The sequence below is a fragment of the Papilio polytes genome, unplaced genomic scaffold (genome assembly GCF_000836215.1).
Source record: "Papilio polytes unplaced genomic scaffold, Ppol_1.0 DF823691.1, whole genome shotgun sequence".
NCBI classification, from domain to species: Eukaryota; Metazoa; Arthropoda; class Insecta; order Lepidoptera; family Papilionidae; genus Papilio; species Papilio polytes.
The window spans coordinates 2,332,242-2,350,438 of NW_013525513.1; the positions used below are offsets into that span (position 1 = coordinate 2,332,242).

General features: G+C 32.9%; 1 protein-coding gene across 1 annotated transcript in view; it reads right to left on the minus strand.

The window, feature by feature from the left end:
- The window catches only part of LOC106104152, a 27,601-nt gene extending 17,235 nt beyond the window's left edge, over positions 1-10,366 (minus strand). The window contains exon 1 of the mRNA XM_013284105.1: positions 10,330-10,366. The gene's annotated coding sequence lies outside the window, so the exon portion shown is untranslated. The remainder of the gene's footprint in view (positions 1-10,329) is intronic.
- Positions 10,367-18,197: the final 7,831 nt, after the last annotated feature.

An 18,197-nucleotide genomic window follows, 5' to 3' on the forward strand; every position in this document is an offset into this window, starting at 1 on the left:
AACAATCCCTATTTTCAAAATCATCTAAGTTCGCACGAAAGTCGCTTGGCGGCGCTCGTGTTTTAATTATGACTTAAATTCAAATTGATTTCTTCTTCTGATTGCGACATATAAAGCCAAATTTTATCAAGATTCATTTAGCAGTTTAAGTTATAAATCTCTCACAAACAACTATTCATCAAAACTTTTACATTTATAATATTAATAAGAAGTACGGTTTGTTAGTACATTTCAAAACAACTGGTAAACTAAACAAAAACAATAGTGTTTGTTAAAAGTGTCTTTATAAAAGTGACAACTGACAAACAAACACAATAACTTGAGAACGATAACGATCAAGGCGACCCTTTTCAACTAACGACCGGAAGATGACATCTGCCTTTGATATATTGTAGTCACAACTCGTTCAAATATGTTTTATTTGATTACCATGAGTTTATACAGTTGGAAGACTTGTGAAAAAACATTATTTAAACTTGCAAACTCTTGGTAAAAAAATACAAAACAATAGAACTTACTATATATTGTCACAAATGTGGTTTAGCTTAAACCTACGCCAACACTTTTTAATTACTATAGCGCCCGGTGCGGATTTTTGACGAATCATAGCTAATCAACCATTTTGCATAATGCGAAATTCAATCTTGACCAATAAAAAATATTTTACTAAAATGTCAATCGGTGAGGTGATAATTACTCATGGTGAAACTTAAATTCTCTATTTTGTCCACAATATCAAGTAGCGGTGGTCAGAGTTAAACACGTGTTTAAGTAAACTATACTTTATGGGGCAACTAGCTGTTCCCTTGCGGCTTCATCTTTTATTTTATTGTTTATATTTGTCAAATTATCAATAGCAAATGTCAAACTGACATGACATGACAAACCTTGACAATCTTGTTTCCTAGATGTTGGCAGCAACTTATGGTCTCTTTCCCACATTAGGGTTTTTATCCAAAATATTTACCCCCTAAGTTTAATGGCGTGAAAATATATAGCCTAAAGCGTGACGTAAGTGTAGGGCTTTTTATTAAAAAAAGAATTATACAAAAGTATGTCGTAATTACTGACATCTTAGGTAACAAAGTGTGTGTTTACGCTTTATTTTAATAGTATAGAAGTATAGATTCAGTACATGTAATGTATCTTACTTATTTTATTATAAATGCAAATGTTTTGATGGATAGATGATAGTTTCTTAGAGTTTGTCTACACTGCTGAATGGATCTCGATGAAATTTGGCACAAATGTAGAGCATAGTCTGAAAGAAGGTTACTTTTTTATTTATTTTTTCAATCCCACTAGGACGGAATCGCGAGCTAAAGTATACAATTGTTTACCAATGAATGTTGAATTGTTTTAGTTTTATATGATGCTTTATCTTTAAAACAAAAATTATTAGAACCGCTTTAATATTCTTTTAAAACATTCCTAAGTCGTGCAAACAATTCTTCTCTTGAGTATTTGATAATGAAATTTTTTTCTCTCGTTTAGATATCTTTCAAATACTTAATAAAAACAATCTTCGGGATCCACTTCTCGTCATCATTTATTTCCAATGTTGATTTTATTTCGGTCTTTCATGATTTTTTTTCTATTAACGATACGAACTCTGTCCGTTCAATCGGAATTCAATTTTCCTGAAAGTAACCCGGTACTCCCTAACTCAGAGACTTAGATAATCAATGGCTTTATTTCATCCTATCTCAATAAGGTTTAATTGTGTATTTAAGATTATGAAGTATTCTTTTGTTTTAGGGCTGCGTCGTAAATAATCTTTGTTAAAATAAAATACAGATTATTTTATTTTCAATCAAGTTTATGTTCTAACTAGCTTTGGCCCGCAACTGTTGTTCAGAATTCTAAATAAAAGCCTATGTGTTCTTCTTGACTATGCTCTACATCTTTGCTAAATTTAATCGAGATCCGTTCCACAGTTTAAACTACAAACTCTAACAAACATCCATCCATGCATCTAAAGTTTTGCATTTATAATATTAATAAGATGTGATATATTCCGGAGGCCTAATTTTAATCCCTTTCCCTTTCCACCCTTTTCTTAAGAGGAAGGGATGGAAAGGAAAAGTGGATTTGACGGTGGAGGAGACGCATAGGAAGTGAAAATTTCCTCTTTATGTGCGTCTCCTCCTCCGTCAATTAAAGGTAGGCAACGCATCTGCAATTGCGGATGTTTAGGGGCAGTGGTCTCTTTCGTTTTCAATGGATTCAGGCCGCTTGCTTGTTTGCCATCTTATATTATATAAAAAAAATTCTCGAGTGAATTACAAATAAAATCGCAGTTTTTGATAACCTAAAATTGGATTCAAGCGTTTAGTATTGTATGCATATAATATTGAAATTTAATTTTATCATAGACTAGCTATCGTCCGCAAACTTTGTTAACGTAGAATTAAAAAAAAAATTGGTTGTCTATAACATTCCCGCGTGCGTTCACTTTTTACCAGCTACCTTCCAGTCAACGTCCAGTCTAAATCAGTCCACCCATTCCAGAAATAGCGGTCCGGTCGCCATTTTGACAGCGCGGAATTTAAAAAAAAGCCTATAGTATGCCCGTCTATGTCAGCTACCCTCCAGTGAAAGTCCGGTCAAAATCGGCCTAGCCGTTTCGGAGATTACCCGGATCAAACGCGGCTTAGACAGACAGACAAAAATTTTTAAATCCGATTTTCGTAATCAGCAACGCAAATACATCTTCCCGAAATCTAGAATATTTCTTTTGATATTACAATGGGACATGAATTTTTCTATTATTCAGAATAGTTGTATGTAATTTCGAAACTTAGCATTCAAAAACGATGCTATTGTATAGGGGTTGCTTTTGTAATACTCGTCGTATGGCCCGCTGTGATACGACGCGTCCCGCCTGACCTCGACCGAGGAATTTCGCTTTTATTACACCGCGCAAAGTATTAAAACTGAACTCATTGTCATAAACGTAAAAGTTCCGACGCCATTAATTCACTGCAATGATGGTCTGCATCTAAAAATGTATGGACTCCGTTTTATGGCTAGCTAAAGGTTTAGTAGTTTCTATGAGATTTTTTTTAATTTGTTCGTGTAATAACACAGACTAGCTTTAAAACGTTTTTAATTATTTTGTACAGTTTATTAAATATGATTTTTAATGCCGTGGTCCAGAAATATGATGTTTATTAATAGTTTCTGAACACTAGTAATGATCAAATATAGCCTATGTTACTCACAGATAAATTACCTTTCTGATGGTGAAAAAAATTTTATAATCGGCCGAGTAGTTTTCGAGTTATTTCAATACATACAAAAATACAAATCGTTCCTCTTTATATTAGTATGGGTATAGATTATCTCTACACTTTTATTTTACCTGAACTTAACGTAATACTTTTATGAACTTTCTCTCCCATCGGTATCGGCGCTGCCGCAAAGAAACACGGAAAAACATTTATATTCACTTTAATTCCTTTTTCCAAGAGAGTTGAAATGTATTTTAAAATTTTCTACTTTACTTTTCATAACTCCTTATGGCGTATAAAAATAGAAGACAGAACTTAATAATAAATAGAGTAGACGTGCAAAGTAATAATAAATGACAATGGAAATGCATTACTATATTAAACTAGCTGTTGCTCGTGACTTCACCCGCGTGAAATTTAAAAAAAATGAAAACTATAGCTTATGTTACTCAGTGATAACGCAGCTTTCTAATGGTGGAAGGATTTTTGAAATAGGCCCAGTAGTTTTTGAGTTTCAATACATACAAAAATACAAATCTTTCCTCTTAATAATACTAGCATAGATTAAAAAAGGTATAGTCTTATTATAATTGGACTTAAATTTATCTAAAAGAGTATACGCAAAAAGCACTAGAGTTCGGTTTAAAAGAGAAGAAAACGAATTCAGAACTACACATTTAAAGGTAGATGTCCTCAATCTGAGTAGTTCAAAGCGGTAACATATGACCGACTTTTAGATATAATTTATAAAATATTTCGTATAAATGGTACACTGGAAAAAGTGGGTTATACAGAAAAAAATTTGAAATACATGAAAGTTGAAAAAGTTTTTAACGAAATTATATGATTTTTAAATATAAACCGGTTTTTCTGAAAGCGTAGAGACGACGGCTTGGACCGATCTCGTTATCCGGTATGTCTAGTGTCGCGTGGGGATGCGGAAACAATTCAATTCAAATGTCGTCGAAATTCAATACCTCTCACTAAATTCACCTCAGATATTTAAACTAACAATACCTAAACTTTTTAATGTAACACTTTTACACTGCAAGTTAAGACACCACTCGCCCTGTTTCATCGAAGTATTTTAGCAAAGTAAATAATTAAAAGTGAATTACGTTACATTGACGGCAAAAGCCTCAGTAGCTTAGGAGTTAAGCACTTCACTTATATACAAATCTTGGGTTCGAATCAGATATACCAGTTTGTTTTTTGATTTTCGAAATTCATATATCAATAACTAGCTGTTCCCGTGCGGCTATCCGCATAAAATTGTAAACATTTCATTTTATTCTTTTAGTGTTCAATAGCAAATGTCAAAACGACATGACATGGCAAACCTTGACAGTGTTGCTTCCTTGATGTTGGCAGCAACTTATGGTCTCTTTCCCACATTAGGGTTTTTATCCAAAATATTTACCCCCTAAGTTTAATGGCGTGAAAACATACAGCCTAAAGCGTGACGTAAGTGTAGGGCTTTTTATTAAAAAAGAATTATAAAAAAATATGCTGTAATTGCTGACATCTTAGGCAACAAAGAAGTGTGTGTTTACGCTTTATTATAATAGTATAGATTCACCTGAATTTCTTACGGTGTAGGTTACCATCGTGATGCCTGCACATATCTGCGAAGAAATTCAAAGATATGTGTGAAGTCAACCAATCAGTACTGAGCTAGCGTGGTCGACTAGGGCTTAGTCACTCCTGGGGTAGACTCTCATCCCCTCAGTGGGAACTTATAGACCTAATGATGATGATGATGATCACAAGAAATAACACCAAAATTGGTGGAATACTAAATGCTTAAAATTGATATATGATGGAGTCGTGTTTCTTCTATGTTCGTTGTGTTTAGTATATTTCTGATGAAATAAATCCATCAAAATTTTATTGTAATTTAATAAATGTATTCCCAGAAAGCAATGACTTTTACCGACCTTTGCTGTAATATCTCATAATTTTAATGAAGACAAATGGAATTCGAAAACCTATCGATCATGTCTGCTTTCGTTATTGTTGGAAATGTTTCATTGTGTTTTAAGGTTATGATTTCTTGTAAGGAAAGTGTTTATCATTCGTATAATGTCATCTTCTCTTATAGCGCGCGCACATATTTGACTAAGCTGTCGCACAACTGTTTAGTCGCACTTTAATTCCTATGAATTTATACGGAGGTACACTACTCGATTTTAGTTGTGCAATTAAAAAGTTGAATTGGCTACGAAACAATCGACAATCGCACAACTCTTTTCCGATAGTTTAATCAAAGGTGTGCGTCCGCTCTTAGTTTACTTATATTTTTCTTGTTATATCTTTATACTACGTAATTTTATTTCAATCAAGCTACTTTATGATATTTAAAGATTTATTTTAAGATTGTCTTGTAAACAACAACGCAGTGAAATTTTGTTTAAACACAAATTAGTAGAATTCCTTTGGGTCATCAAAGATTTATAACAGAGGAAATTTGCGGCTTATTCGTTGTGTTGAAGGCGCAAATCTACGATGTCATCTTATCCCAAGAGCGTCGTTAAGCACGATTAAGGAAATACCAGAAAGTCTCGTAACAAAATGATAAATGACCTTTGATCAATGAAATGTAGAACATTTTTAAAGGTATGGTGTTTTACAATTGTTTTTATTATCCCTACTACATTAACTACTACAAATCTGTCCCAGTTTACAATATGCTAGCTGTAACCAGCGTCTCCCTTCAATAAAAAAAACCTTAATTAGTAGCCTACGTGTTAGTCGAGATTGTAATCTATCTGTTCCAAATTTCATCCAGATCCGTTCATCCGTTCGAAAGATGTTCCCCCAGTTTTTTTATCGTTTGGATGTGTTTTATATAAAAGTAGCTTTTGCCGGCGACTTCGGCAGCGTGAAATTTAAAAATGAAAATATATGAAAACATATAGTCTATGTTATTTACAGATAAATTGCCTTTCTAACGGTGAAAGAATTTTTAAAATCTACAAAGTAGTTTTTGAGCCTATTCATTACAATCAAACAACAAAGAAGACACTCTTTGTAATATTAGTATAGATGTGTTAATTTCAAATCGAAGGAAATATTTATCTGTATTAATATTATAAAGGCGAGAGATTTGATTATTAATTTGCATTAAATAACCTCGAAAGTTATCGAAACCTATTCTAAAAATAATTCGATGGCCTATAGTCGTTACTAGATTTTTTTAATTTCTCGCGAACGATTTCGTGAGCAAAAACTTGTCAATAACAAAATGGAATCTTTAAAAAATATCATTGCCGTGGAAACTTCATTGCAGCTGCGCTCGCTTTTTCAATTTTATGAAAAGATTAAAACAGTACGACGCTGACTTTCAGACGAGTCAATCTATCTTAAATGTTCACAAACAGCGCTCGCGACGTCCTTTGCCTTTGAAAGGTGAATGTTTGTTCCATGATATAAATATTATCGTTATACTTGTGACAATTTACGTAAGCGTTCTATTTCACTGTTACTTTTAATAAGTGACAACGAGAAATTAGGTAAATGTTATAGTAATCTTAACATATTGAATTTCAGCTATGATATTTGTAATAAAAAATATTGTGACCTCTATTTCATCATATCCTCATATCCTATTATGCTAATATTATAAATGCGAAACTTTAGATGGATGTTTGTTAGAGCCTAAGCGGCTGAACGGATCTGGATGAAATTTGGCATAGATGTAGAGCATAGTCGGAAAAAACACTTAGGCTACTCACTTTTTTTTTTATTTCAATGCGGACGGAGTCACGGGCTAAAGCTAATAGAATGTAAGAAATAGCAATATGAATAATGTAAGTAATAATGCAGTGAAGTTTTGAGGTAATGGAAGAAACTTAAATGTTCAGACTCTAAGAATGAAAATATTTAATACGAGTATCTAGCAAATATATCCAGTTCAGTTTTTCATGTTAATGTTATTTAATGTTATTTTATTTGTAATAATTCCTATTTTGATCCACATTTATATCTACGCACCGCCAACAGATGTAATCGTCAATGAAGATCGGCCGATAACGATATATCATAATTATCAATGAAAGAAATACTTATTTATCTAGACAGATGAAAGAAAATGTACGATATTCTTATGTTTGCTTAGAAAACAGTAATAAACCTATATAGATAATTTCCTTGACAATGTTAACACAAGGGAAAATATGAATGTATATTTACTTTATCGATCTCATTTTAATGAAATACAACAAAATCGAAATTAAAAGTCGTCGAAATAATAGTCGTATAGTCCAAGATGATTCCGAATGCATAAAATGTGCAATAAACTGCGGTACTTACAATCTTGTTATTTTCGTAAGGTCGTCGCAACAGGTTTTTGTCATCTCAGTTTAAGTCGAAGTTCTATCGACTTTCAGTTCGAGATAAATTAAGAATCACTGTAGCGGTCAGGAATATTTTCAATATTCAGATTATTGATTCATCATCTCCCCTGCCTTATCCTACTCCCGTAAGTTCGGCGCACCGGGATTCGTCCTCCAAAGTACTCTATCATCCGTCATCTCAGTCATCACTCCCTTTTTTATCCTGTCACCTTTTACGCAATCCTTTCATCTCTTTCTAGGTCTACCTCTACCGATGTACCCTTCCACACTCATAACTAACGTTCTCCTTGTAACATGCGACTCATCCCTTCTCACAACATGCCCATACAATGCTAATCTTTTACTCCTTACTTCCTCTACTACTGGGGCTACTCTCAAACTTCCTCTAATATACTCATTTCGTATCCTATCCAATCAAACTACAATACAAAAACCCTCTTACCTATTAACTCTGAATATGGTAGCAAGTAGCAAGACTAAATTTAATGTAGCAATAATGACCAGGGCAATAATATTCAATAATAATGGCAACTTCAAAGATCAAATCAAAGACCCTCACAATTTGAGGGATTCGCGCCCACTTTAGCGGTTTGTTAACAATCATTTGCCTACTGTACATTGTTAGACCGTTGATTTCGATTGTTATTGACGTGAGATTTCGCTGAATTCCAATTAGTATTTTAATTATAACTAACTATGACAGTGTGTAAATGTAAGTTGTTATCGCATTACTTCAGTTTCCCGTAAACTTGGTGCATGTAACTGACCCGAAATATCGAGAGTTAAAACAACCCAATCCTGGTAAAAAACCCGTGTCTTACGAATATATATTTGATAGTTTTATTTCATACAACTCTGATATACATCTCTTGTTTAGAGTATACTAGCTTTCGCCCATTTCTCCGTCCGCGTGGAATTAAACAAAATGAAGTAGCCTGTGTGTTCTTTCAAACTATCCTCTACAACTATGCCAAATCACATCGTAATCCGTTCAGTAGTTTAGGCTACATACTAACAAACATTCATCTATCCAACTAAACTTTCGCATTTATGACATTTATAAAATTCAGTTATCGCTGCCTAAAAAACGGTACGAAAATAATGTGATTAATTTCTATTGCGGTTATTTCTGAAGTAGAAATATCATAAATATGATCAGTTAAGTTACTTTAGGGTAACATATTTTTTTTTCTTCATGTTTTAAAATATCTTCATCTTTATTACCCACGACTTCATCCGCATGGAAATAAAAAAAATAAAAACATAGCCTATGTTACTCACTGATAATGTAGCTTTTTAATGTTAAAAGAATTTTTAAAATCGGTCCATTAGTTTTTGAGTTATTTCAATATATACAAAAATACAAATATTTCGTCTTTATAAAATTAGTATAGATATAGAAGTAAAGATTGAAATCTTTTTTAACTTTTTAATAAGTCTTTGTCTTTCTTCAAATAATTGCACTCATGTTGCAGTTAAAACATCCTGGGAATATCTTAAACAACGGTTCGACGTGAAAACTTTATCAAAGGATTTAACACGAGCCCGTACACTTCTGGGATTTCGCAAACTTTGTTACAAAGTGACGTCCGAGTTGCAAATCTGAGCCGATTTAGATAAACGATCACCCATCCAACATTAAAGTAGTGCCGAGAGTAGCAGATTGTATTCCATAATTTGAAATAATAAATCATTAAAAAGTGAAACGGGCAAAAAACTAGGATTATGTAAACTAGCTGTAGTTCGCGGTTTTGTCTACGAAATTAAAAATACAGTACTAAACATAGCGTGTATTCTCATTGATAACGAGTTAGTTACTGGTGAAAGAATTTTTTAAATCGGTCCAGTACTTTTTGAGTTATTTCCTATTGTAATATAAGTATAGACTACACATTTTATTTTGACATTGAATCGAATGTCATATTGATTAACAAAAAAACAAACTTACATAATTTAAGAGATTCTTAAATACTCTACCAAAGTTCAATAATGTCCGTACACCTGAATCAAAACTATTACACAATTGTTTAGTCTCGCTTTGATTCCTACAAGCTTATGTGGAGGTACTCGATTTTTAGTTGTGCAACTAAACAGTTGAATTTGCTTCGAAACAATCGACAATCTAACAACTGTTGTGCGATATTTTAGTTTTGTGTGATCGCTCTTACAATGCTTAACACATAGATAACAAACATTAAAATAATATAAAGTTAACGGAAATACAAACACATCATGGAAAAAACGCTTCAGTTCACAAATAACCATATGCTTCTAATGCTTTGACAGTAAGCAAGTCTAATTAAGATATATACGTCGGGTAAATAACAATTTAATGGATTTCAATGCACTATCTGCCGTCAGAAACGTTAATTGGTCACTTAGTGACCTTTAATGTATGGTAGTTTTACGGTGAAAATAATTTACACATAATCGTAAAAATTGATAATTGTTACTTATTAAACACTAGTTTTCGCCCACGACTCTGTCCGCGTGGAATTAAAAAATACAACAGTAAGTAGCCTATGTGTCCTTCCCGACTCTACATATATGCCAAACTTCATCGTGATCCGTTCAGCCGTTTAGGCTACAAACTCTAACAAACATCCATCCATCAAAACTTTCGCATTTATAATATTAGTAAGATTTAAATAGTAAATCTAGATTTCTAGACTAAAAATAAAACCTAAACTCTACTAACATTTAGTTCAAATTTAATGAACATTTAATATAAATTACTTTACCTTACTTCCCAGCACTGAATTTAAAAATTCCCGAACATAACATTTAAATGGTGTTTAAAATGATTCATTTAAAAGTTTATAAACATCACTAAATTACACATTTTGTTGAATAAAATCATTTTTATAAACCGTGATTTTTCTATTAAAAATCACATTTCATCACTACTTATTTCAGACAATGTTTTTTTCGCGTATTACAGTGTTGAAAGTTATATGAAAAAAATGTTTTTATTTAACCGACAACCGTTCAAACCGAAAGCTTGAGCTGTACTGGAGACTATCTTGTATCCCAGTCATCTATTACAAAGCGGTAAAACCGTAGACGATTTCGTTCCGTTGTACATTGAAGCTCGTATTGAATACTTCGTGTAGTATACTGATACAAAAGAAGCAATGGATACGAAATTACTTTTCTCAAAGCGTAATATGTCATGATTTTTTTCTTTATTAATTAGATTGTAACTTAAGTTTTTTTTTTTTAAATAACGAAGTTGTATTGTGAAGAATAGTAGAATTTAACATAGGAGATATTTCTTATTTCTATTTAAATCTATTATTTAAACGCTATGCACTTCAACAATGAAAACGCGACATATGCTGCTGGGATATTTGAGGTGTTAAGGTAAATTGTGTTACATAGAATCTGGGTGCGCGCAGTGCATCCGCCGAGGCGAGCATGCGAGCGTTTAGTATTCCATTAAGTCCTCGTTTGCACGTGCGTTGTTATAACGCGACTTAAAAACCATTGAAATAAATCAATAATTGCATTTCCATGTGTATCTGATTAAACGGCGCTGATTTTTATCGCACAGTATAACGTTTTGAGCGATAAGCGAATGAAGGAAAGTTATAGAATGTTCGTAAAAGCGTTAAAAAACCGCAAACGCCCAGCGATAAAAAAGCGCTCGTTAGAATGATGTGGAAATTTGTAGAATATTCTATATTGAAATGTAAATGACAATTACTTTTATAGAACATACGTTTTTTTTTTCAAATTTAAAGAAACATTATTTGTAGTTATTTTGATACGAATAGTATATTTCTAGTTGTCTATTTACGTAAGCAAAATATTTGACTAAATTAGAGTTATTTTATGAGTCAAATGAGTATACATTTATTCGTAGACAAACAATTATTATTGTTGTGAGACATACATTCTTTATCCTCAGGGAAATCAGTAGCTTCATATAGTTTGTCTAACAGAATATAGTTTTCCACAAACCACGGAAATCATCAAATACAAACTATTCTATATTTTTACTAAAGTTTTATTAAGATATGAGATACTCTATTCTGACTCTGTCTCCTCTAACGGTATCGACCTTCATTTGTTTTAAAAAAAGCCACGAAATTATTTCTTGGAATTCAAAGCAATTTTGTGAAATAAATTGAATAAATGAACCATTTTTTAATACAAACCTTTGCCTGCGACTTTGATTGCAAAAACAAAAGTATGTAGTCTATGTGTTTTTCCAGATTAATCTCTACATCTATTCCGATATACACCGACAAATAGGAATCCGACTAAACTTTCGTATTTATAATATTAGTATGACTACCTTTTGCCCGTGACTCCGTCCGTGCAGAATTTAAAAAGAAAACAGAAAAAGAGCAACCTATGTATTCTTCTAGACTATGTTCTATATCTATGACAAATTTCATCGAGATCCGTTCAGCTGTTTATCCTACAAACTCTAACAAACATCCATCCATCCATCTATATTTTTACATTTATAAAATTTCTAAGATAAGAAAGAGAATAAGATGGAGATTGAACATTTTACTGAAATATTCGTAACATCCGAATATCGTAAATCAAGTCTGCAGTGCAGTGGCCGGGAAGTATTGGTGAGCAGGAATTTCGACAATGTTACTACGACTCCGATCCGTCGAATTGAGATTACAATATACCGTTTTGTACATCTTGCAACACCTTTACTAAACACAAGCATATAGTGTGATTGTTTCAAATATTCCTTGTTAGTGATTCATATCGTTAACCTCAAATTCCACTGACGAATACTTGTAATAAAACATGTCTCTATTTTTTAAAGAAACAAACGAATTAATTATTGACTACATTAATTTTGAACAACTTAAGCACAAGCAAGCACAAGCTAAGTAACTTAAAAATACTAGTGTTTTTCAAAAAAAATGTTTTCCATCTCTGGTACAAGAATGTGCAGAAAAAGATTAAAGTAAAGACTCCATTGAATGGATAAGTAGCGACGGTTTACAAGTACTCTATTCTATTGAAGAAATAAGTGTTCAGTATTTTAGTAAGTTAAATTCACTGACAGTGCAGTGCAGTTCAGATTTTATTTATTTATTTATTTATGTAGAACAGAACATCTCTGAAATTTCCGTAATCTCCGAAAGGGTATTGTAAGGGTAACGATATGGACGGGGCTTTTACTGGAAGGTGGCAAATGTGTGATGAAGTAACTTGATTATTTATTAGTACTGCCCTGACATTGTCGCGGTGACAAGTTAAAAAAAAAGATAAACCACACATTTCCTGCCATGTCCCAATTGCCATACATTTCCTATACTAATATAATAAAGCGTAAACACACACTCTACATTTGTGCCAAATTTCATCGAGATCCGTTCAGCAGTGTAGACAAACTCTAACAAACTACCATCTATTCCATCAAAGCATTTGCATTTATAATAAAAGAAGTAAGATACATTACATGTACTGAATCTATACTTCTACACTAATATAATAAAGTGTAAACACACACTTCCTTGTTGCCTAAGATGTCAGCAATTACAGCATATTTTTGAATCATTCTTTTTTTAATAAAAAGTCCTACACTTACGCCACGCTTTAGGCTATATATTTTCACGCTATTAAACTTAGGGGGAAAACATTTTAAATAAAAACCCTAATGTGGGAAAGAGACCATAAGTTGCTGCCAACATCAAGGAAGCAAGGTTGCCATGGTTTGTCACCGTCATATCATTTTGACATTTGCAATTGATAATTTGACACATGTAAACAATAAAGTTTTTATATTTTGAAGTCGCACGGGAACAGCCAGTGTTCAATATTTTTAAAGCAGGAAATGTTTAAAAGCCAATGACATTTCTATTAAATTAAGTTAGGATAGAAGAATGACCTTGTTTTAATATCGCTAAGCTATCGAAAGACGTTTAACGTATATTTAACCAGTGTCCCTTCACAAAGTAACTTAAATCACTAAAGATAGTCACAATATAACAAGAATTCACGGTCCACCTCGGAACAAGGGGTCAAAAGGTGTCTTACCCTGCTTTGCATAAATAGACGGGTCGCCCAATTCCCTCGATTTAGCGTGCCAATAACGATAGAAAGGTTTCTTGTGATCGAAATAAACAAATTTACATTAACTTAAGTAAACCAGCAAATGTATAAACTAAGGTTGTCTTAAAAATAAATATAGTTTATTAGACAAATATAAAATAAAAATCTCCAAATTTTGTTCCTAATTTATAGAATTCGACCGTCATAACCAAGGCAATGCTGTTTTTTTCTGCATTTTTAACCAGGGTTCTGTACAGCAAAAGCTTTTATATTTGATGTTCTAAACAAAATGCGGATATTACCTGTTGGTATAACATTGTTATGTTAACTAAAAGGAAATCTTTTTATACTGTACATTAGTAAAAAATTGACATGTAAAAAGTTTACACTGGACATTTAGTTTCTGTAAATGGAAGTTCAAAGAAAATCACACAGTAGTAATAGATAAAAAAAATATTCATAACTATAACTGAATAATTATTATAACACTGAGAAAACGTTGAAATTCCAATAATAAATATTTCGTTTAGTCACACCTAAATGACAGTTGTGTAAAACTGTATCGAGCAAGCTGTTACGAAGCGTCACACGTTACAAGCGGAACACATGTCCCTTGTGGGAATCCAACTCGGCTCAAAACGTCTCAACAGCTGTCTAGTGCTACCGTATCCGATGGGATGGATCTAATAACATTTCGTGACGTAAAACAACTCGTATAAGTAAGAAATGCAATCTACATTTATATTGATATTCCGAGGAAACCTATACATAAAATGATTATAAAAATATACTATGGACAATAAAATTTGCTATTTTTTTCAACAAAAATACACTCATATCTTTGAATTAAATATGTGTAGATTGCATCACGCTTATATATGGAATTCGAATTGAAAATCACATTGGTACATGGATAGGAATCTACAACATGCAGATCACAAGTCAAGTGCTTAACCCCTTAATCACCGACGCTCTTTTTAAATCGCTATTAAGGAATTAAAAAAAGAGAACTGATCTAAATCAACTGTCCTTTAATTACACATTCCCATTTAATTGAGACATCTAACGTCGACATATTGGCGCGAAACTATTAGTAATTTTTGAACTATTAAAGCTACAATGAAATATAATAATAATTTTGAGTACTGGCTTTGAAATTGTTTTGAATAGATATTGTCATTTGTCAGTGGACGGTCGGGCGATGCGCTTCGGTTGTACGCAAAAAGTCAATTGGTGTATCTTGTGCAGTTTTCATTAAAGATTGAAGGACTGTTTTTATATTACGCGAATGTTATTTCATTAAGTTGCTTGTTACACCGACATACATGTAAACCCTAACTGATGTATCGAAGAGCATTTTTTTGTAATCTGTAAAAGCGAGGAAGCGCATCCCGCTCATTTAAAATTCTATAAAGCAATTTCCATAGTGAATCATTGGTGATGTAATTTGTTTCCAATTTAAATACAATTAACTTGCTGATAGCTGTATTGTTTGGTACAGAATGTTAATTATAAAACCGTATCACATTAATGGAAAAGGAGTATTTTATCTGCTGTAAACATTTTAATATGTGTTCAAACTCTGTAATTATTAAGCGTTTGGCCGGACCAGACCGTAATTTAGACGTCTAGATTCAATCTACCATGTACTAATGTGTTTTTCGATTTTCAAATGCTATATGTACAGTCGGGGAAACTGACGGTGTTACCTTTGAAGCTGAACATTATTAAACGAGACACGGACCAAAAATCAATACTACGTAGCTTATTAAACGTAATTGTACCAAAAAGAAGTCGGTTAGTGATACAGGGTTTATTTTTTTTACTATCCCTTCTTTTGCACAATCATTGCATTTGTAGGTAGACGCAAAGTTTGTCTCGTTGCAATAAATAAGGCAATTTTTTCGTGAAGTGGAACACCGCAGATATCCGCGACTGTACTTTTATCTGTCACTGACGGTAAAGGAAAACGTCGTGACACAACCTACATGTAACAGCGAAGAAATACAAGATATGTGTGAAGTCGACCAACCTACACTGAGCTACGAGCACGGCACACTACGGTTAACATTAACTCAGGGTAGGTTTCGAGCCTCAGTGGAGACACAAACTGTTGGTAATTAGTTATTATTAGTTATTAATCTAATCAGAAAGTCGACCAGAGTTTTTAATTTAAAATCAGAACACAGTAGAACTAATGCTTCGTTCTTACTATAAACTGATAATTGAATTATAGAAATACGCTCTCAGAGTAAATATTACGTGCAAGTTCTGCATCAATAAGCAATCACGCATCGTTCTGATTCGTGCGATATATCACGTTGTTCGGATTTACTGCTCTTGATACTTCTGCCAGCAAATAGCAAGCTGCGGTGAACATCATTTAGAAATTAATTGATTTCTTTAAAAGCTTTACTATTTATCGCTTTTATTTTCAATTGTACGCGTTTGTAATTGAAGTCGAGATTTATATGATTTTGATATCACTCTACACGTGTGTTTGAAGTTGCTGCTGATGTTTTTATTTATTTTATATATTAGCTAATGATTCATTAGTGTTTTTTTTATATCATAAAGTGGCAAACAAGCAAGCGGCTACCAGAATCCGCCAAAATTGCGTAGCGGCCGCTGCCCATAAACATTCGATATAGCGAATGCGTTGCATCCTTAATCGACGGAGGAGGAGATGCAGATAAAGAGGATATTTCCTGTTCCTATGCGTCTCCTCCACCGTGAAATCCACGTTCCCTTTCCATCCTATTCTTATAACAAAAGGGTGGGAAGGAAAAGGGACTTAAGCTGGGCCTCCGGCACCACATTCATCAGACGAAACGCGGAATTACTCCCACTTCCCGCCTGTCATCTTTGCGGTTTTAGGTTCACCTAAGTTTCAGCGGAGTAAAGCTGAAGTCATTTAGTTCGGAAATTTCATTAGGTTATTGAACCAAAAACACTAACGAATAGTTAAATTTAGCTGGGAAACCGACTAACAGTTGTTTGTACAATTAGATAGAATATTTTAATTGGGTAGTTAAATTGCTATAGGAATTTAAGTTTTTATATGTCTAACAAGAATACACTTGAATTAAGTTAGCTTTTAATTAAAAGTTTTAAGCAACTTCTAAGTAAATGGTATTTGATTAGAATATTCATCCAGGGATTTCACTTATTTCATGTAAAACAAAATAAAACCGGTAATCTATTTATAAATAAAACCATGATATTATGTATTAGTAGGGGCATTCTAAATTATTTCTTTACAAGTCAAAATATCAAGACTTGTTCGTTTTAACAACTAAAAAAATTATGTCAACTTAATTGCCACAATAATCAAGAAATTTATCAAATATTATACAAACAAAAACATTTAAGACATATATAAAACTAGCTTTCGCCCGCGACTCCGTCCGCGTGGTATAAAAAAATAAGTAGCCCACGTGTTCTACCAGACTATCCTCTACATCCATACCAAATTTCATCGAAATTCGTTTATTCGTTTTTTAGGCTACAAACTCTAATAAATATCCATCCATCTAAACTTTCGCATTTATAATATTAGTATGATTGTATCGTTTATCGTCTATTAGAAGCCAAAAGAAGCATAAAAGTAAAATTATTAAACTAAAGCTACCTAAAGCGTTGAGTTATAGCACCCTAAATAAATGAAGCTCGGTATGAAATAGCACCGATATTTGTCAGTGCAGCAATGACGTGATTAAATCGGATCTCATTACTGTAATGTATTCCCGCACAGAGTCCAATCTAATTATAGCAAATAAAACAAATTTAAACGGTTATATTTACTAGTATTGCCCGCAACTTCATCCACTAAATATTAAGATTGAAAAAGTAGCCTATAATATGCCCGTCTATGTCAGCTTCCCTTCAGTGAAAGTCAGGTCGAAATCGACCCAGCCGTTTCGGAGATTGCCCGGAACAAACGCGGCTTGCTTGAGAGACAGGCAGACACAAAAAAATGCGATTTTCGTTACTAAGTTAAGTGTTTATAGCGGACTCTTCTACTGATAAACTTCCGACTTGATTTCTCCTTATTTGAGTAGAAAAATTGTCAAGAAAAATAACAAACGTTATTCATTTCTTTATTTAAAGAAGGAAAATGTTTGTCTATCTGTTATAATCCATTATTATTTGAAATGTTGATCAAATGTTTGATTTTGCTATTTGCTCTTTCCCTTCGACAAATAGAATCAGACGCCTGAAGGTTTATTCTTGTCTTATGTACAGATGTTTTATATTGCTATATTTTTCATAAAGGAAATGAAAAGACGAACCCTACCACACAAAAATACGTCTTAAAGATTTATTTAAACCTTTATTGGTCACCATCAACTTGTCCTTATCCCTACAGAGGGTTATCACAGTATGTAATGCTCTTTCATACATTTCTATCAGCCGTCACATCTGAATCCACTCCCTTCTTAAGCATATCCTACGCACAATCCATAGTTTCTTCGTTCTTCCTCTACCTTTATAGCTATCCACGTTTAATCTTAACACTTTCTGTCAATTACATCGGTAAAGGCACAATTTCGTTAGTCTACAACTTGATCCTTATACA